Here is a 22,465-nt window from a genome sequence, read left to right as displayed (position 1 = left end):
ATCCTGCGACCTTTGAAAAACTAGGGCCGTTTCGGAATTGGTATTTATAGAACGTATGCTTTCACGCTGCAACGTTACAGGCAAAGAAACCCGAAAAATAATGTTTTGTTGGCTTTATATTGCATTCAAGCTTGTACTCGCAGACTTCATTCCAAGTTTTAGCGAATAACTGTGTGGATAAGTATTGCATTGTTTAGATTTGAATAACTACGTTTAGAATAACCGCGTTTAGAATAACCACGTGAATAGGTATGCCTCTGTTTAGATTTTTTAAATCGCAGTTTTTTACGAGTTTTTTTGTCATTTGCATAACATGATAATGCATATTCGAGCTTCATCCTTGTGATGTGCTTAAAGAAGCACACGGAGAATAAAATTTAGAAACAACACATGGCGATAATGTATTATAATGTGTATGACATAAGAAGAACAATAGTTTCACAAACATTTAGAAACTGTGCATGCAAGATCTGATGAACTGTACGCTTACGGAGCAAACAGGAAAACTTACCTGGAAAGAAGAAAACTATTAGAAAAGTGGTTCTGACGGTACCTTGAAATAATCACGTGAATATTTCTGCATTTCGCAGACTTTGACGGCATATATTACAAGATTCTTTGTTTGCGTGGTCGGTAATATCTGTCACACTGCATACTAATTTCTCAAGGCTGAACATGCCACATTTTCTAAACGCTTACTATGCAAATGTGGTCCCAGAGCTGAATAAAGGACGGTTTAAAAACTGCGCCACAACAACGACAGACATACTGATGGTAAAATACTGCAGTTAAGTGCGAGATATTTAAACTTACCATTCATCCCGCCTGTAATCAAGCTATCGTTGAATCAGAGAGAAAAAAATTGGACTGTAGCCAATACGTATTTGTTATTTTTGATTAGCGTAATTTCAACGAAGATGGCAAACAGGTAGTGATAAGTAAAGAAACAGGACAAGACAGGCATCTCGACACAATCATTGGGGTGTTTTTTTTATTTTCAATGCGAAGCGTTTATGTGCGTACTGCGAGAACTTTTGGCGTCTGTCTACGTGTCTACCTAAGTATCTATCTAGCCGCTTAAGTCTTATATCATATCTCAGAGAGATATTTTATGGTATGAAGAAAGGGAGAGAGGTTACCCGGAAAGCAAGTATCTGGTTTTCTACCCTGCACTGGGAAAGGGAGACGGGAGGCAGAAAAGGAAAAGAAACGGGATGAGGGAGGGAGAGAGAGTGGAACGGAAGTGGAAACACACACACACTAGGGCGTCCCAATCATTCGACGAGGCGTGGGTCGATCGCAGAAACTTCAGGAGGGCCTTCGTCGCTTTTCGGTGTGAAGCTCAATCTTTCCGGCATTTCGAAATTATACTTTCAGAAAGCGGCTGGTCGTCGAGGCGTGCAAACACTGCTCACGGGGAATGTCTCTGACAGCTGTACTGAGGGCACTGGGACAACATATGTGTGATGGTTTCGTCAGCGCTGCAGTGGTCACACGCAGCACTGTCTGCTCATCTGATGCGGCAAGCAAAGTCGTTCTTGTAAGGCACCTTAAGCCACTTGTCGCAGAGACTGGTTGTCTCAGGTCTGAATGAACCAGATGGAATGGTAAACCATAGGCACGTATCTATGTGGTGAACACGGGTGTGGAGAAAACAGGGCGTGTTCCTCAGAGACTTGACGACATTGTGCACCAGCGTAATAATACTTGTTGCTACGTCACTTCCTGACATTGTAATGGGATCCATCACGCCATTTTTGCGACCGTTCTTTGCTGCATCGTCGGCACGCTCGTTATCAATGATTCCGCAGTGGCCTGGTAAAATTGAAAAGTTACATCGTGCCCTATGTCTATTATTCGCTGGTACAGTTGTCTTGTTTCCTGCGCCAATCCGTCATGAGCTCTTAGACGTATTGCAGTTTGACTACACAGAGCTGGTTTTGATTCAGTGAAAATGCACATTTTAGAGGCGCTTCTTTATGAATGCCGTGGCGTGAAGCAAAATTAATATGGGAGGTTAGAGGGTCTAATGAATATCACAGTCACATCATACCATGAATAATATCACAATCTCGTCGCACTCGTCACCGAACCCTTTCCGCCAGACTTGTGGCACATGTCCGCGGGTGGGTATGTGCCGCAAGTATGCGGGTATGTGCCATAGATGATTTGTAGTTTAAATCTACCTGGGAACGGCGAAAAATTAAAAGAGTAATTTTAATGTATGCGCGTCAAGAAAAAGCCAACAACGGCAGCGTTGACCCAAAAAATGCAAAACATAACTCTAGAGGTCCCAGCGGGAATCAAACCCGAGCATTCTGCGTGGCAAAAGAATGTTCTACTACAGAGCCACGCCACGTGTCGGGAATAGTTTTCAAAGGGACCCTAATGTTGGCGAAACATCAATTATATTGTGGTTGCAGAACTGGCTATTCAATTTCATGAATATTACATATGTACTTTTATCCTACAGCCGTCACGTCGGGTTGACGTAAATTGTAGTTAGATATTATCCTCGGAAGATGATTAACGTAGGGGCGTCCAGGGCTTGCATCCTCGCGAGCACCAGTGCTTCATCTCAGCTTATCGCTTCTGGTGTTGCTAATACTCATGTTTTTGTTGGCATCGTTGCACGAGTGCGAACAACTGGCTATATAAACACCTATGAATGTTCAAGGTATGTCTGTGCATGCGAAATTCGTACATACATTTAGCGTCAAACCAGAACGCGTCAATCAATAAAAAAACTACAACACGGTCTCCTTCCCTCCGCATGGTTCACATAACGTGAGTTCTCAAGGTACGTGGGATCTGCTGAATATTATTTATCGGGGAGGCATGAGATATTCAGATGGTATAAATAAGAGTTATAAATGAGTGGTGTGCAATATATATGGTTGCAATACATTTATTAGGTTGAAATTTTATTTTTTCATGTCATTGTTGCTCTTGCATTTCAAAGAGTATATTCAAAATGCCCGTAAGCTGTCGCACCGGCACAAGAATTCAGGGGCGTCATCTGAAAAGTGGTCAGTTGGCAGACGCTTCCTTGTCCAGCTGTGCTAGCTGAACAAGACAGCAACTGCCTTCTGACCATCCTCAGTTTTAACTTGTTAGCACGAACTGGGCTTGACACATTTCCTGCCTCAATAAATTACCAGACGCCCCCCCACCCCCCCCCCCAGCCCATGACACGATAAATCTGCTTCGTTCTTGCAACACGCGAAGTTTTATGTTATCGTGTGCCCTATTTATTCGAAACACAGCTGCCTTTACATGTTTATTGATTTAGCCATTGCTTTTGTATTGCATAAATACCGTGACATTGTACGCGAAAAGTTGCTTAGTCTTGTCATTTGCTCAAATTGGCCAGCGCGGCTCCGATCATTTTCAAAACGCGAATCGCTTTTTGGCAGGATGACGAAATTTTCTCCGCGCCAGAAAAATGTGGTGACGCGCTATTGTAGGTGTTGTCAAGCGTCCAGCGGAGAAAATTTCTCAAATTACTTTCAGCAGTGATGTAGAAAGAAATTATTTTGACGACGAGTACTTCTTTGCTGAACCTAGAAGACTGTGAACGCATCGAGAGTGCACGAGCGACAATGAACGGTCAGCTGCTAACTCACGAGTAACAAGTTGGAGTTCACGTCCGATAGCGCATTAATGATTTTTCACGTTGCAAGTCAATATTATTGTAATAAATGTATATTAGTTTTCAGCGAGGTCAATATAAATGCATAGTTTTTCTTGTGCACTGTAGCGCAGTTTCTGGTGATATTATGGAGCACCGCATGCCGCCAACACGCTCGAGCTTGACCAGCGAACCGAAACTGTTAGATCAATAAAACATGGATATACGGCTACATTCCACGCACCTCTGCTGAATTTTTCTCTACTACCAGCACCTTGCGAATAGAAATTTTTCAATTTCGAAGTTTCGAAAAGCATACGCGTGTATTCTTCTCGATATTCATACTTTGATCCCACTGCTCAAACCTGCAACATCCGATTGCAGTGCACACGGCTAATGCATGAGCACGGCTGTGACACACGTGATACTTGATGGGGTGGTAAATGCTTATGTTCTGTTGAAAAAGCAACGCAATGTTCTTGACAGCTGAAGTAATCACGATTGCGTAATATGTATGCAAACCATCACCACGCCAAACGTTCTGTTTCGTGTGGCATGCAGCGATGACGCTGTTCGCTAGCGGCCTAATACTAAAGCGAGTCCGTCAGGCAGGCTCGGTACATACGACCTCTAAGTGCCGTTTCAGTTCATAGGTCTATTCTAGTTAGTGCGCTTTTCTGTAGCACGCACAGGATTTGGCAAAGCGTCGTTCATGCACCGTGATGGAGCTGATATAAAACATTTCACTCCTTGGTCAATAATCAGGTGAGTGAGCTTCCTCCGTGGTTTCTAAAGGCATCCTGGTCTCATATACACTTCAGTGCCGCTCATGACTTTATTCCGTTAAAATGACACAGGCCGCACGTACGCACGTCATATCTATTCCTATGCTAAGAAACTGGTTGACCCTCATCCGACCGCCATCTTGAATCATACAAGGCGCCACCTATAGTTAGTGGGCATTGCGAATATCCCGCTTTGGCGAATTAAAAGTGCTGTGATTTCTGTCCTCTTGTTCCTTGTTCCATTTTCTCGCTTTTGCATTTCCACCTTGTGGAGTGAACCCGCCCTAGCATCACCTTCAGGAATACATGTTGTTCTAAGTCGCCGCTGAAGTTGTCGCTTTTTTGTAAGTCTCGCCTTAGCACTGTTTTTCCGAAGACCATCTTATGCAAATGCATAGTGAACATGTCAATTTCTGTAGTTCTAATAAGTACACTTCTTAGAATATTCGAATGCTTTAAATATTCTATTCAAATTTAAATCGTTGCAAATTTCAAAGTACTCGAAACGAACCTTTGGGTGCAAATTGTTAACTACCTAACCTCCAAGTGTTTTCACTGCAGTACATCAGTGCTATTTTATGAATACACTTTTTACACAAAAATTTGCAGTGCTGCGAAGACTCACTTCAAGTTTAAATGAATATTTCATTTTCACAAATATTCTTTGCTTTTTCAGTTTACAGTCTGTCTTACCACCTTTTGAGCTCCTAGTAATGTACATTTCAAAGCGTAACGTTAAAACATGTTATCACTTGAATTCCACCCAAACTAAAATGCTGTTTGTATCCAGAGTGGCTTACGCTTCCTTGAACAAAAAACAACAACACTTGAACATGCCTTGTTTCAATTAAAAGCGTGGCTCATTACCCTATCTACGAACTGGTGCAACACGAAAATGAAGCGTGTTTTCACAGAGGTATATGAGCAGTCATTTTGCATTGTTTCATCAGCAGCAACAAATTACAAAGTCAAGTGCAGAACGGCAAGCCGCTCTAAACTTGTATACACACCTCAAGCAGAAGCCATGCACGAAATAGGCATACACAATATGAGTGCAGACTTGCAACTGTCACAGCTCGACACTTAAAGTGTGCTGTCCAAAGAGAAAAAAAAGACAAATGTAACGAGCGCACATGTATGCACATGACAAGCGTGAACAACTGTCACAATTATACCTGCGTCGTGTGTCAGTAGAGCGCTCTTTTCGTAAATGCGGCCACGGCAGCAAGCAAAGTGGCTTTCATGCCCTCTTGAATCACGAATCTGATGAGCCCGCGTAAAGGAGAGACAACGCTCCATGGAGGTGGTTCTCGGTAGAGCGCCGACGCAAGGCGGTTATGCCATCTAGCTACTGATAACGAAAATAAGCTAACGTTTCGAAGCTCTGAAGACTGCCAAACTGTGTATGGCATACATAACCGTTGCTTATCGTTAGCATCCTCGGCAACGTACACTTCGTGACGCACTGCTTTGCGCGGCGCGCTGCAGATCGAGTGGCCGGTGGGTTGGCGCAGCGCCTCAGAATCTTTCCTTTTTGTTGCTTTCTTACAGTCTGTTAGTATACATTCTACAACGTCATACCTGTGACGGAAATGTCCGCGAATCTATGCCGAACACTGGCATGAAACACTTTCGTGTCAAAAAATATTGTGCAGCTTAGTTCGGTCGTGACAAATATGACCATGGAGCGAAGCTCTTTAAAGCGTTGGATGAGCGTCCCATCATGATCATATGTAGTCTCGTTAGTTCTTGAACCGGCAGTAGAAGGCAGTACTTGTACATAAAACGAAAAGCATATACGCTGACAAATGCAAATTGTGTGATACTGAGGGACGTTACTTGTAGTATGAGAACAAGAATCACAGCATATCCTTAGAGTAAATTATGATGAGCGCGGCGAAGCGTCGATCATTCCGTCTGTGCTTCCGGCCATCCGTTCATTCTTGCTTCCGTCCATCGGTGCGTTCGTCCGTCCATGTGTCCATTCGTTCATCCGTGCGTCCGTCCGCCCATCCGTCTGCTCACCCATCCGTCTGTTCATACGTCCATCCCCGTGTTCGTCAATGCGTACATCCATCCGTCCATTCGTATGCCCATCCATTCATCTTTGCGTCCATCCATGCGTCCGTCTATTCGTGCATACGTTCATGCGTCCGTCCATTCATCCGTCCTCTCGTGCTTCCATCCGTGCGACCATCCTTCCGTGCGTCTGTCCCTACGTTCGTCCGTATGCATCCCTCCTTCCATCCGTCCATGTGTCAGACAGACAGACAGACAGACAGACAGACAGACAGACAGACAGACGATGGATGGGGTCAGCAGATAATTCATGGTTTCCCGATAAAGAGTATGATACGCGCGAGGCGGGGACGGCTCGCACTCGAAGATGGAATCCCGATGTGCGAGCGTGCGAGAAAATAGGAATGACGCTACACAAAGACGTTGGTGATCGCAAGTTCTTCGGCAGCGCCGTACGCTAGGGGGCGCGGTGTAGTAAAATGAAAGCCATTTTAATGCGCGCGTACGTTGAGAAGGTCAGTGGATCGGACAAGGCTGCGGAGTGGTTCGCGGCGGCGGCGGCGGCGGCTCGTGCTCGAAAACCGAACCCTGATGTGCGAGCTCGCAAGGCAGTAGCGTACCATGAAGCTGCGCGTCGGCGCCGACAAGAACCCGGCGTACGAGAACTATAGGCTGAAGCGGCACGGCAGTTGTGGACCCAGCTTCGCTCCACTCTCAATCATTCAACCCCTGGATATGCTGTAATTTTTTGTGTGATATGGGTTATATACTGTTTTATTTTGATTCAAAATTATTCCAACCAAATCACTCTTTAGCTACGATTTCCTTCGAAGCTAAAATCAACTAGTCGCAGAAGCCTCCTAAAAAGAGGTTTAGATCACTGCAACAATTGCCAACGAATATTTACTGAATTCACAGCGTGTACGGCATTGCGCTCAAAAAATACATGGAAGATGAAGATGTTCAGGGCATTTGATATTTGGTCTGGACTCGCGCACGGCCGTATAGTTAGTTTCGCAGGTGCTGTATTCCAGACCCCAGAAGTGACACAGAAGACAAGCCTCGCACTCGCATCTAGTTGGAAAAATAGTTAACGTAGTCCCCGCCACACATCGCACCGTAAAAGTTATTGTGCAATGGTAGTGAAAATAACCTACGAGGTAGACACTTATACAAAATAAGCTATGACAGCTAGGCTGCATTAAACATACGTATCAGCGCTACGTGAGCACACGCTTGTTTAGGTATTTTTTTGCAAATCAGAAAGCAATTGATTTTTTCTCGTTAAAGCGACATTCATCTCAAGAGCTCAACCACTGCCTTTCCATAACCACAATTTCGCTGCTTCGTTGTATCGCAGTTCACCATAGCATGCACTTCTATTTCTCCAACTTTCACGGTTATCTCGTGCGTGGGGAATATGGAGGTGAGTGGCAGTGAAAATTGACTGCAGCGAAACAGTACAGAACTCTTGATGTGATCGTGCCTTAATTTTGTCACCATAGATGTTGAGCCGCCTCTGCAAGGACTCGAGACTGACACTTTATGTTTCCAGAATCGCAGTAGAATAACTTGAGTAGCATAAGGAAAATTCTGAAGCAGTACAAAAAAGCAACCGTAATACAAACTTTGCCCGACACACGCAAAGAAAAGTGAGCCAGAAACGCATTTGAACTTGCATTGCCAAGGAAGAAATTAAATTTTATATTATTCATTAACTACATTTGGCCGCTTCCACAGAAGGTTAAAATAGGGGCAAAGGCGGACAACCGATTGAGAAGGTGCCCTTGGATTTAAACACCTGTGCACGACATCAGCGCCTATTACATCGACGTTATTTACGGGCTTGTGTCCCAACTCTCTAGTGGCAATTGAACATCACGCTCGAACAACAGCGCGCGTTGAAACGATTTCACTGCACACAGACCACACTACCTGCTCCAGCTTCATTCCGATGCCTCACTACCTATAAAATCAATGAAGTGAACCACTATCCATCAAGAGCGTGCCTCAGCACCCCGTTTGTTGTGTTGACAGCATAGAAATGTTTGATCCTTCAATTGGACGCCACTTATTTTGCAGGTTTCTTAATGCATTTAGGTGCTTTGGGGCTGCTTCGTTTTTTTACATTCGCCGTAATTCGGTGCATAGCACCGCAACTGACATCAGTCTCTATATTCATCACCTAGCATGCTGGACCCGCAGCATATTTATCGGTGTAAATGTGGTGTAGATCATTTTTGCTGGGCGAGGAAGAATAATCGCGTTCTGCGCCTATCTGGTGAGAGCAAAACGGCTCAAGTGTGAGTGCAGGTATGTGCATGACAGGCCGGAATGCTCATACATTTGCAAGGGCTAGGGCTTGCGCGTGTTTCCGCCAGTGAGTGGGTTACCAGATTACAGACAGCACTACCTGGAAGCAACAAGGCGGCGCTCACAAGAAATTTCTATCCACACAACCTATGTTTACAAAGGATCTTACTGCCATAGAGTTTCCTGAAATACCTAGAGGGGACTCTGGCGCTGTGATCGTTTAGCCATCATGGCAATGAAGTCCACAAATTTGCCAAGATTTCAAGCTTGCGCTGCTTCGAACCTACATGTGACTTTGTTTGTTGCTGCCTTTTGGTTTTGTTCGCCGTTGTGAACTCCGTGAGCCGATTTGAAATGATAACGCTAGAAGGTTAGTGGTGTAGTGCAACTGCTCGACATTTGCCGATTTCTGTCTCATGACAAAGTGTCTTCAGGTTGCGCGATGCCATATGGGACCGCAAGAACAAAGATTAAATAAATTTGTGTGCTACGCATCATTCTCATGCTCACTCAAGTGTCATGCCTTGTATTTCATGGACACTAGCTCAACATTTCCTTTCAGGGTATTTATATATAAAAAACTCTATAGCTTTTACAACACTCAGCGACCAGTTTCTGGTCTCACCACGCTGCTGTGCTTGGCACTACGCACTACGCATTTTTATGTAGGCTGATTGGTAAGTCACTGACTCACCAATACGTTTAACATTACGGAATGGCCGCGATGACAATACAAAGCTTTAGCAGCACATTTGAAGTGGTGCATTTAGCAAGGACACTTAATATATATAATAGATATCCTTAAGCCTCTGAGACTCACAGGTTGTCCGACAACTGACGGGAAAAACGCCAGCACGATGCTGGTCCACGACCCGCAAAACATTTTTTGTTTCAAATGAATACGTTCTATCCACATTTCCACCATAGTGGTGAATGTACTTGAAACCTTTGTCAAGTATTCAATGCCAGTTTTTATATTTAGAGACTGAGAGCAATGCAGGATGTTTTTCGAGCAGCTTGCTAAGAAGGCAGGGTATATTTCATCTTAACAGACAACTCTCCGCGATCCGAAATCTTACTCTGTAGTCTAGCTGTTCTATCGTAAGAGAGGTTGTTTGCGGCCCACTTGGTACATACTAAACGTGAAACAGTGCGCCTAGACGGAACAAAAAAGTTATAAGAAGCAGACATACACGTGTCAGCCGGACGACAAAATTGCGGCGTCAGCGTAGCGAGCCGCCAGCATTACGACACACCCACAATATTTCTCACACTGTTCTTCAGTCGCTATTTATGTGCGAGAGCATGCGCATTGCTGAAAGCAGCAGCCTAAAATAAAGATCAACCAAACCTGGTTCTGGGTATGTACAGGACGAAGCAAAAACAACAGCTCATAAACAAGTGTGAGAAAAAAGCATCTTACATAACGCAGCCTGGCCCGTCGTTTTTCTCGCATCGCCTTCACTTGGCAAATTCAGGAGAACGTCGCTCTCACACGTTCAATCATGGGAAGTGGGGCGCCGTTTGAATGCACTTCCGAAGCGTGGAATTGAACGGCCAACCCCTCACTCTGACGCGCCACTTCAACAATTCTTTCGTAGTAGGTTTGAGAGGCGAGAGCCAGCCCTGTGTTATTAACGTCACTTCACACAAACGATTCGTTCGCGGTAGGTTTGAGAGCAATTGGCCAGCCCTGTGTTGTTAACGTCGCTTCTCACACCAATTACGATGGATTTCTGCCCCGTTTCATTTAGTAACTCTGGTTCTCCACCTCGAACGACGTCAACACGTTGCACTCGTAGCGGCAATGTTAGCGCAGGAACTTCCATAATTAAGCGATGCACTATAGGTTTGCAACAGCTCTGTTGGACTGTGACATAATGTAGCCGTTGAGCAAAGCTCTACCGCGATGAGTGTTGGGAAAAGAAGCCGTGCAACCATGCGTGTTTTATAATTGCCCAGCAACACGCAAGACACAATCGCCGGTGAAATATGCCTTGGCTGAACGCGACAAAGCCAAGCTCGTCGAGTGCTAGCGGCCGCTGCCACGTAAAGCATGCTGGAGCAATGTCCCCTGCATCGGCACCTCTGCGCGGCAGGCCACATTTCTTGTCTTATGGCCGGCGTTGCTGTCACGTGACCGAAGGTGGGGTCTCAGTGAAACAGCTCGACGCTGTCACCAAACGACTGAGAAGGGTTATAGAGAGAGGAGAGTGAACAGAAACTGCGTGTGTACTTTGCCATGACTTCACACGTGCGAGGATGCTCAGCTTCAAGTCCAAACGGATGCATTAGAACGTTTTCTGGACTTATACCAGGAGAAGCAGAGCTTTCATTTTAAAGTTTATGAAGATGCCGAGCTGGCGCAGTCTTTGTGGACCTCGATTGCAGACAAGAAAAAGGCGGGATAAATTTCAGCCGCAGCAGTCGGATCTTGATGGCGGAGAAATTCTCGAGGCCCGTGGCTAGAGACGCGTGTCTCACTGCATGTTGAATAACTTCCGCATGTCAGAATTGTTCAGAAATGTTTATGGAATACAGCTTCCCTCATAATCGTAGAGTGGTTTTCGCACGTGAAGCCTCAGTTAGGGAGCTCTCTTGGTAAAACTAAAGTGCATAGTATTTCAACGACAATACGAAAAGAACAAACTGATTGTTATTCCCTAAATTAGAATATTTTTGTCGTTATCAACAATTTCATACAAAACGAAAATGGCTGTACACGCTTAGTATACATGGTTATGTTGATGTGAGTGTATGAGCTACGAAATATTGGGCCCGTGGAATCATTGTGGCCATGATAGGCATAGTATTTAGCTTGAAGGGGTACTGAACCGAAGTCCTAAACGTTTATGCAAAGCTCAGCATGAATTCTCGGCGTGCGATCACATCGAAATCAAGTCGACCCTTATCGAAGTTTTCTGTGGTTGCTCGTAATAATGATGTTCTGGGGAGCGTGCATGAAGCCCCTCAACCAACGCGAGGTGGAAGGAGTGACGTCATAACATACCCGTCAGATATATGGCCAGCCGACCACTGCCTTACGGAGCGTGCACCATAATTTTTTTCAACTTCTTGTGCTGCTGTAGGAGAGAAAATCGAAGAGTTTAGAGGGCTCTTTCTTTCCAGTTCATAGTGTTTCACAGGCCAACTGGTAACACATATTCACCACTGCGTAGTGAATAAGTGTCACCAGTTGGCCTCTCGCATACCTATTCAAAGTAAATGCATAACTATTCAAGGTAAATTAGTTTAAGAAACCCCGTTAGGTTTCAGGAGATTAAGAATTGGTTATTTAGTTGACTGGCGGAACAAGGGAGAGGCCTTTGTCCTCCAGTGGACATAGTCAGGCTGATGATAATGATGATGATGATATTTCAGTTGAATGGTGATGAATTTATCACTCGCAAACAAGCCTGTACCAATCTAAGTTCTGTTGAAGCATGTCGGAAAAGAACCAATTGATGCGCCCGCGAGTCCAACGCTTCATGGAAGATCTTGAACAATGTTTTTTTCTAGTTATTGCAAAATTTTTTGCGATCTTATCAACCTAAACGCTTAGTGTTGTGCGTTTAATTGGCACAAAGCGTCGTCTGTAAATACCAAAGAACTCAATGAGGCATAAACACAGTGCGTTTGTCCATATATATTTCAGGGGTCACTATTACAATTCATGCGGAAGAAACGTACTTCAGTACCATGGGCATAGGGAGAAATTTTTTCGGTGAGGTTCACACATCCTTTAGGTATGTTCGTGCATGCGTTTCTGCACTGGAATGCACCACATATGCGAAATCAAAACTTTTCGAGGGGATGAATTAGAACAGCTTAATTTGTGAATGGGTATAGCACTACGACTACCACAGAAAACAAGTATACGCAAAACACTCATAACGCAACTAATTTCCTAAAGCACTTGCTTATGCTCCGCACATAAACAAGCCCGGATATTGACAAAAATGCTCGCACGACCAAAAACGGTGCAGTCACCAGGGAGAGCGAAGTTATCGCTAACAAATCGAATAGAAAAAACCACCACTGACAGTGTCCATCACATTCTTTCCAATGCCTAGGTTTCTGCAGAACACCGGTCTTCGTCCGGCATCGTCTCCATCCTTCCGGAGGTGATAGGACAATAGGTTGCTATCTTTTCAGGGCGATGCCAGGCATTGTGGCACAGAGCAATGATCTTTGGACAGACACACTTTCATCTTTTTCTGGTTCATGCTTGTGGCATAGTGAAAATAAAGAAACTATGTGGCCGCTTCTCGATGCATACAACATGCTAGCTATCTTCTTTCAAAGTTGACCCTGCTAGTGCCTTTTCTAGGGGCTACCACTAGGTGGTGAGCGCTCAGTTGCAGTCGCGAAATGAACAGATACGCGCGTACGGGGTGTCAAGGCCTATCTATTGCATGCAACTGTATGAGGGCCGCTAGTGTACTAGGCACTACTGAAAATAGCAAAAAAAAACAAACTTTTCTGCATCCATTGCTACAATAGCTGTATTTGAAACGTTTTGGTCCAGCCGATGCTTGTACCACGCACTGAGCTGTTGCCTAGCAACCGCCGCTGGCAGCGCCACTGACCGCACCATCTGGCATGACGTCAGAGGAGGAGCTGGTGGAACAGCGTTGAAACAGCGAAGGAAGAGCCCACACTGTATTGTATATATAGAAATGGCGGCTTGGTGGGATTCATCAGCGTATTTGGAAAGTGAGTCACATAGACTGTAAAAATTCAGACTTCCTCATCGGAACGAAACAAACAGATCGCAGCAAATTGACGAGATGTGGGAAGAACGAGCCACACGCCTCGGGAAGCGTAACCATACGAAGAACCAATCCGTACAACACGGGTAGCCATACCATTCGCTACGCATCCCCAGGCATAACTGAGTTAAGTCACGGCCAGTTTCTAGGAGCAAAGCTCCTTAAGACCTCACGACGTGCATCCGGCTTCAATCCGTGCATGCACCGTGCACAGTCGAAGCGCAGGTGCAAAGCACGTGTGCGCAAAACCGTCAACCGAGGGCATATATGCTTTTAATGAAGGCCCTCTATCGTTCCGTCCACGCACTTGTGGATCCATGCATCCGTTCGTGCATCCCATCATGCATCTCTGCGTCCACCTGTCCATTCGTCCACGCATACGTTCTTCCTTCCGTGCGCTCGTTCAGTCATGCGTCCATCCATGCATTTGTACGTTCGTCCATCAGTCCGTCCTTACACATGTACGTGACTTCAACGTAGACATTAAGGACCTTAAGAGCACGCTCCGCTCCATCAACAGCATGCACTGAAGGATATCCGTCAAGATCTTCTTTTTTTCAAATATACTTGTTTTATATGCCTGTTTTCGCACTCAAAAACTTGCTCAGTCAGAAAACACCTAACGCGAAACTATCCTTTCACTTCCATTTTGGTCTTTACACATTGGTTCTTCTAAGCTTGCCACATTCAGCGTTGAACTGCCTGCGTGCGATGAAAGCACTGTAAAGATATTCGCTGAGCGCGTAAGACTGCTGTGAGTCAAAATGGAACTGGTGCAAATTTCTAAGTATAGCGAAACCCAACATCGTTCAACGCACACTACTGTTGCATCAATGAATGGCATATAAGTTGCTCATTTATGTACTAAATATTCTTGGCGACGCCAGTTCCCTCCATGCAGTTCCGTAGTGCATTAGCTGCATAACGGTTTGAGGGAAAAGAAAACAGAAAGCCCAGAGGCCTTCTTGTTTTGCATCAGCTTTAAAAGCGGATAATCAATGGCTATCGCAACCCAAACACAAGATAAAACTTGAATATGGTGCTAGATGATGAGCTGCTTACTCCAGCATGCAAAACAAAACCCTGCTCCTAATACGCTTTCCATTTTTTACTATGTGCCTAAACCTCATTAATCACAATAATAATAAGGAAGTAATAATAAGGAAGTAATAAGGAAGTAATAAGGAATAATAAGGAAGTAATAATAATAATAATAAGGAAGTAATAATAATAATAATAATAAGGAATAGGAATAAGGAATAAGGAAGGAGTATGCCTCTCAGAGTGAGGCCCCCCGTAATGCTACAAATTGGGATGTAGATGTGCCCAATGAAACTGCTTACCTTTAATCCAGCCACCACGGTCTCTCCTCGCTGTATTCCAAGTCTCGTTTTGTTGCGACTCCTTCTTGAAGTGATGCAATGAACCTGTCCAAACTTGTGCGATGCCAAGGCGATGAAGTTCAAGTGTTCTTACGTGGTATAGTGTTGACCTTTGCACACAAAGGATACGTACAAGTGAACTGCGTCATGGCTCACTTGAAAGGGATTGCCTATTTCTGCACCCTTTCGTAGATTCGATCTTCTGATCATCCTTAGCACAGCCTAGTTGCAGAAAATTGCAGTACTCTGTTCCGCTGCCTCCTAACGCGAATTGTTACGATAGACCTTTGGAGATATTTCGTCGCACTTTGCAATATATATGCACCTCACATAGAGAGTGTTTGAGCTCAGCTGCACTATGCGAACCTTTCACGAGCCCGAATGTCCATCCACAACTAGGCCACTGTCCCCATAGCTCCTGTCATCATATCATAAAGCCTCGTCCCAATGCAGCAATCAGTGATGAACTGGCACCACGTTGACATGAACTTCTATTTGCGAGATAGCTCAGCGCGGCTGTCGCTGTCCCACGGCGTAGATCAGTCACCACGTGGAGGAGCAGAAAGCGTGAGGTCGCCGGCTTTTCCCTGGCGTGGCATTCAACCTCGGTGGTCGACCGCGCGGGCTCCACTCAGCCGACGCCCGGTCCCCAGACTCCATCGACTGCAGCCTTACCCTCGCAAGCGTCAATTCCTCCCGCGCCCTTCCTTTCCACCCGAGAGCGCATGCGCGATTCCTTGACGTCATACGCGCGGGGATTTGCGCGCTGGGGGAGAAAAGGTCTTTCGCCGGCCCGGTTCGATTTTTATGTTTGTTGGTTGCTGCCACTCTCGTATGTGACTCGCGCCAACCAAGTCTGCTTTTTGTCCGGACATTTCTTCCTGTCTGCATATATTGTAGCGAAGTATTATCGCTCAGAAACAGCTGGCCCGCGATTCCGCAAATTCTGGAAGGTTGCGCAAAGAAGTTGCCATTCTGTAAGAAACCAGCTAATGTGACGTCGATGTTCTGGTGCATTGAATAAACGAAAAAAAAAATAAAATTCTCGAGGTTCTTCGCTTTGCTACCACCCAACAGACATTCGTATCTTGTAGCTGTTCGCATTTATTCTCAAAAATTAAGGAACCCCACTGATTTGAATTTTTTTGTCGCCATATACGCAAAGGCGATTCTGGCGCAAAGTGCGCGGGGTTCAGCGAGTCAGGTACACATATTCAAGGCTCACAATCAGCCCTGCTAAGTAATATACAAGCTCTTTCAGGTGGTGCCATAAAAGCCCTATAACTCCACAGATGCAGGAGTATATATCCCCTCACAGACCTGAAATGAGATTAGGGTTAATATTTTACTATTGGAATATGCATTCACACAGGCATCCTGTGGAAGCATGCCATGACGCTCTCAGTGAGGACTTTGACCACGTATTGTAGGAAAACAGCCATTTGGGCTAGTTGGTAGCGGTTTATTGTAAAATATACAAGTGGGCCACAGTACGTAACAGGGACTTTGGAAAAAAGAACAACACAAACGCAACACTTCCAACTGAAAATTAATTGTAGGTGCAACACTTATATATCTTACAAACATTGTCACACTCTGCATGTTTTCTCGCCTAAAACACAAAAATTGATAAACCATTGCCACACAGCAGTAGCATCAAAGCGCATGTGCCTGAACAAAAAATACTCGAAAAAGAATTTAAAAAACACACAAGCGGATTACATAGCCAAAAGATTAGTGCAGCATTTTTGCCTAGTATAAGTACTCCTGCTCTGAAATCTCAATGGAACGGTGGCTAAACAATTAATTCGCGGGTCAATTATGCCACAATTAATGAATTGCACTTGACGACTTTGGACAAAGAAGGCGTTATTGTCGTCGCGCCTTAGATTGCTTCATCGTAAAAGGGTTAAAGCCGTTACTATTAACTCCAAACCTCTGGATGTAAAAACTCAGAAAGTGGAAAAAAATGAGCACTGACCCTGTTGCAAAAGAACAACCTGGAATAACTCGACACAGCTGTAAAGAACTCAGAAAACATACCTTGTGGATTTTAGTTTCATGGCGAAGACACACAAGCCTGAAAGTCCTTTCCGCACAATAGTGACAAGAAGAACCCCTGGCAGCAAGATGTTTCCATGTGTCTGCAAACGCGTCAACAGAACTTATCGGTGTGTGGGCCATTCAACATTCCGAACTCTGATGAACTTGTATGTTATAAAACAGTCGCACTCAGGAGCATGCCAGTTTTCAGCATACAGGTGAAGACCAGTACAATTCTATGCATTTCGATGACCTGTTAAATAGTCAATGAGGGTGGCGATTTGGGCTTGTTGGTATGGTTGCATGATGATGGATGGTAGCGCAGACAACGAACACGGACAAGAGAAGGCACATAGACACAACACAACACGCTGTGTTGTGTCTATGTGCCTTCTCTTGTCCGTGTTCGTTGTCTGCGCTACCATCCATCATCTGTTAAATAGTGTTCAATTATGTGTAAATTAAGAAATTGATAAGATCAAGTTCCGTAACTCCTGTGGTTTGTCGGTTAGCACCTTTTTGGAGATTTTGTTTATTCACTTACAGTCCACCTTTCTGAAATGGAAAGGAAAACACTGCTTACAAAAAAAGAAGAGTTCGTATTGGCTTTAAGAGTGCCCCCGTCAATAGCAATATCTTTCTACGCAGATTTGACAAAGAGATAAATAAAAAATTGGAAACTGTAGCAACAAAAAAAGTGAGATATGCAGATCACTTTGATGTGTTCATTACTCCCGGAACACATGGTTTCCAATAATTTGAAACTCTTTCGAGAGCACAGTCGTGGGTTAAAATTCACAATAAAATTAGCGAAAGAAAAATACAGTTCTTACTTTTAGGCCTAACGGCTGAGAGAAGCCGTGTGGGCTAGTTGTACCTTCCATGTTAAAAAAACTAATATTCAACTGTATTTCAGGAAATTCAAAACTGCAACAAGGGGGTTACGATTTCAAAGTGAATTATAGCCCTGATAACCGAAACGTGTGCAGAAACACCGCCCAAAATACAAGCAATCAACTAGTACGGTTAACAGGTGCTAGTTTCCCACAGAGAATCATGCACAACGTAGCCCAGAGGCTATTAAAAAGCGTGAAATTAGCTTGGGGGGTACAAGAAACAGAAAATGAAATATCACACGTATCTAAACTCGTAGCCATCCCCTACATTTATGAAATGTCCTATGTGTTAAAGAATGCGGCTAATCGCTTTGATGTGGAAGTGATTATCTCGGTTCCAAATAAACTTAATAATGCATTTGGAAAAGTTTAGACAAAAGTAGCACACAAAGCAAAGTGCGTAAAAAACAGGAAATGTCAAATCAAACACAAATCGCCTTTCGTTTATTGTGTCACAGGAGAAGTGTACCTGATTCTCTTGTCATACGGCCGTGCAAACGTGGGCCAAACCGAATATTCGTTTAGAGGAGCCCTAAAGAGCGGTGGCCTCAACGGACGGTGGCCACTTGGCGCAGCATTGCATGATGGGTGGCTGCTCAACCTTTTTTTTTGTTAACGCAACCGTCCTACCAAGGCGTAGAGATCAAATCACCCGCATAATAATGAAATAAATCAACAGTGAGAGATTCAGGTGAAGATGTGTATACCACCCCTCAATGCCAATTCAGTGAAGGAGTACTTATAATTTTTGCTAAACGTGCTGCACTACTCCTCTGGTTATTTCATACGCCTGTGTTGATTGCTATTTTTTTACCTTTTTGTTTAGGCGCATGTGCCTTGATGATATTTTGGCGTTTTTTTTTTCAGAATAGCAGTATTTTTGTTTTTTATTGTTCTTTAGGCTAGAGAACTTGCATCATGGGACAAAATGTGTACGCTTTATATGTGTTTCATTGTGGAAAAACTTTCACTGGTGAGTGTGCGCTTGTGCTGTTCTTCTCTCCTTCAGTCCCTGTTACGTACTGCGCACCACTTCTATTTTTTCAAATGGACATGCCCACATAGCCGTACACGCCCCTTAATCTATTTAGGTCGAGATGCCTCCAGGAATGGTACGAAATGTTCTCCAGAGGGCCGTCAGTGTGGGCGTGTTCTGTATCACCAATGCCACGAGTGGACTCCACTAGTAGGTGACCCAGCAGCAATAACTAGTTAACGTGCGTGGTAGCAGAAGCGCGCCTAAGCAGCCCTTGAACCACGGTTCAATAATTATTTGACAGTGCGTAGGACGCCTCACTATCTTTTTTTTTCATATCAACTATGTCTAAGTTGACAGTTTGGTCTCCAATGCAAGAGCGAACCTTAAGGATAAGACGGATTTTGTGCCACCCTAGCATTCAAGTGGAATGCATAAGCAGTGTAGCTTACAAATATCGGCTGTTCATTTTTGCAATAGATATACAGAATGCCTAAAAATAGAACATTTCCGGAATAACAGGTGTATGTACTTATTTTAAAGCGGGAATTTCTATAAAATGTGATGTCAGAAAAGAAGTTGCGTGTCTTAGGTACAAAATTTAACTGCCTCTTTTGTATAATAATTCATCTTTGCAGGTGTCATATTACCAAGTCTTTTTATATAGCAGCTCAATATTTTTGTAAGCTTTCTGGTCTGATTCATGTGCGCAAGTGAAATTTTCTTTATTTTCTGCTGGACGCGAGCATTTCTGTGCTTTAGAGGAGAGGAATGATGTGACCAAGCCCTTGCGAAAGGCAAGAAAGCGTTCGCACAGAGATAAAACGTCAGCTGTTGACGTCTTTCCGCCCGCTACACGCAAAACGGAACCGCAATTTCTCATTTCCACATGCAGTAATTACATACGGCGCGTGTCGTGCGCTTCTTCTCCGCGGCACGAATCGGAAGCAAGACGAAGCGGCCGGCTCAGCTTCTTTCATTTTTCTCAAAAAAATGTTCATTTCATTTTTTTATATCTTCAACTCTCACCACGCGATCGATGCGCAAAAATTACGCTTGCCTCAGTTTGTTTTGTCGAAGAAGAGCTTCTCTTGACACGTGCCTTCAAGGCATAATTCATTTTCGGGTTTATGGAACGACGTCTTTTACTGACTCGTTACTGTTTCTTTTCATTGTTAATTGATCTATTCATTAGTTATTCAGTTAGTAAGGTATGTATTCGTGTATTTGTTGTAAAAATTGATTTTCGTGCCAGAGGTTCTGGTGATCAGCAAGAATATGGCTGTTTATAAGCGATACGGCAAGAACTGGTTCAGCGAAACGTCAGAGAGACACAAAAGATGTATGCGCTAGCCGTGTTTGAGAGAAAACCGCCTCTGAGTGAGCAACGGCAAAAAGGTTATCTACACACACACACAAAAAAAGCTACGACGTGTCTAACGATACTTCAAGGAAAGTGCATTGCAGTTTGAAGGGCACTCGGGACATTTTAGTACGCACAGTAGGCGAATTTCAGTAAAGAAGAGAGATTCAGATACGTGGGAGATAAGGAAACGACGAAAAATTCTTTTTTTACATGTGGTGATATACACTCGGGTGAATCTTAGGGCACTTTGGGCTACATCAAGCTTTTTATGTTCGCGACAACGCTAGGACGGTAATGTGTCTTAAAAATCGGGCGCTGATAGAAATCAGTGCAAAAAAATATTCAAAGATTAGTGGTGGGAATTGAGAAAAACCAGAAAAGAAAAATAAGCACGAAAACTAAGATAAAGAAGTCTTCAGGCACGGAAAGTTGCTTTGTGAATTAATAAGTCATCATTTTATAGGAAAGAAATTTCATTAGGCTAGAAAAAGTTTGGCTCTATTGTTGTAGAGAAATCAAAATAATATAACAAGAAACAATAATAATAACATAATCTTGAACGTAAAATAGCGTAGCTCATCTCGCAGTTATAAAAGACGCTCTTACATCAATCCTTTGACTGTTATAAATAAATATCTTACATGTTCGGGTGTCCGCCCACCTGTCACCAAGGAACAATGCCACATTTGACGTCACATTGTTGAGTCACTATGGCCTTACGAAGCCGTAAGAAATTCAGGCTATATGGGACCTCATCAAGACATCATGATGGCGTCATGATGACGGATTGATGACTCATTCAGTCACGCACGATCACGCCGATCGTATTTTTAGTGTTTCATAAAGTACCTGAGGTATCGTGTGATAACTTGTAACCGACTGCCATCGCGAAATTCGAAAAGCCCTCCACGCATCGATCAAATAGGTGACGACAGAGATGAAAAAAACGTACAATAAACAAGAGCTGTGGTAGCGACGCCATTTGTGGCCCATTATCTTTCATCTTTGCTTCATGTTCATGATCATAGGGTCCCGTGATCATAGGGACTGCCTTATTTCAATCTATGCAATAGCTTTCGGGTCCTTTTAGGAACCTCGTCGTCGGAGGTGTCTTGTAAACTATCTACATTTTCCGCTGATGAAATGGCAATCGTAAGGTCTAAATTACCATGCAACTGGTAAGAAAATCGTGTTACCACCCTGTCACCATCCGTCACCCGCAAAATTGCGAATATACCTTACGGTTTAAACACTGGTGGAGACCAGTACATGTTTACCACTCAAAATGGAATGAATGGGGCAGAATTATGCAGAAACGCGTCGCGTAAAAATATTTTCTATCAATCACCACGTCGATTTTCTTGGAGCCGAAGAGAAGAAACTGGATCACTGATATCGTTTCCTCCATTATGCCTAATATTTTGTGCGCATTAGAAAGGCGTGTATATTTATTGTAAAACATTACAGGCTCATTAACAAATAAAAAACTGGAGGGGTGATGTTCTGACATTTTTAGTAAACATGAATGCTTCGAGTGAAGGAAAAAGTACGCCTCTTTGAACTCTCCGACAAGTCGCGATTCTCTATAAAAGAATGATAGTACCGATTTAGGAAAGAAAGAGGATGTTCTCATTAAAAGTAATTGGAGACTCTTTTCTGTAATAATGGGAGAGCATGGTAGGTCAAGCAGACCGTTCAGCTGGTTGGCTTCTTCTGCGATGCAGTTATACACAGGAGTCCCATTAAACGAGGAAAAAAAAAAGAGCCCAGCTGAGCGCCGAGGTGAACACTTTGAAAAGAAAGTTCAAATTCGACTCACCGCACTAATGACGCAAAATGAACCGAAAAAAACGCCTATACTTTACTTTATTCAGTGTTTTTAAGTGTTGGTTTGTGTCTACTTGACGTTCCAAATATGATTTTGCTGACCCCAAGAAGAATCTCTAACCAGCAGCTGAGCGTGCACCAGATTTATTTATCGTATTGTCCCATTCCTTCCCCAAATTTTGTTGCCACCTCGTGTCACTGTAAGTTATTCTCAGCGCGAACTGAGTCTGCAGTGTTCGAGAAGCTTCAGAACTCTATGAATAGTTCCGTTAATATTGTGCTCACTTCGCGAACATTACAGATTATTCTGAAACCTACGTGGCCGCTAGCGATAACGCCAGAATATTCGACTGCACGTGTATAAATGACGACGTGCTTCACCGCTTGTCAGTTGATCGACGCCCGGCGCTCTGTTTGCCGCTATCAGTGCCAGTGGGTATCGCTATAACCTACCC

The 22,465-nt window shown here is 43.9% G+C and overlaps 1 long non-coding RNA gene across 1 annotated transcript in view; it reads right to left on the bottom strand.

Moving 5' to 3' along the window:
- The window catches only part of LOC142796390 (uncharacterized), a 141,085-nt gene extending 125,873 nt beyond the window's left edge, over window positions 1–15,212 (bottom strand). The window contains exon 1 of the long non-coding RNA XR_012893807.1: window positions 14,864–15,212. This is a non-coding gene — a long non-coding RNA (uncharacterized LOC142796390). The remainder of the gene's footprint in view (window positions 1–14,863) is intronic.
- Between the last annotated feature and the right edge of the window lie 7,253 nt (window positions 15,213–22,465).

This window comes from Rhipicephalus microplus, chromosome 1 (genome assembly GCF_043290135.1).
Source record: "Rhipicephalus microplus isolate Deutch F79 chromosome 1, USDA_Rmic, whole genome shotgun sequence".
NCBI lineage: Eukaryota > Metazoa > Arthropoda > Arachnida > Ixodida > Ixodidae > Rhipicephalus > Rhipicephalus microplus.
This window is presented reverse-complemented; position numbering and strand designations above follow the sequence as displayed.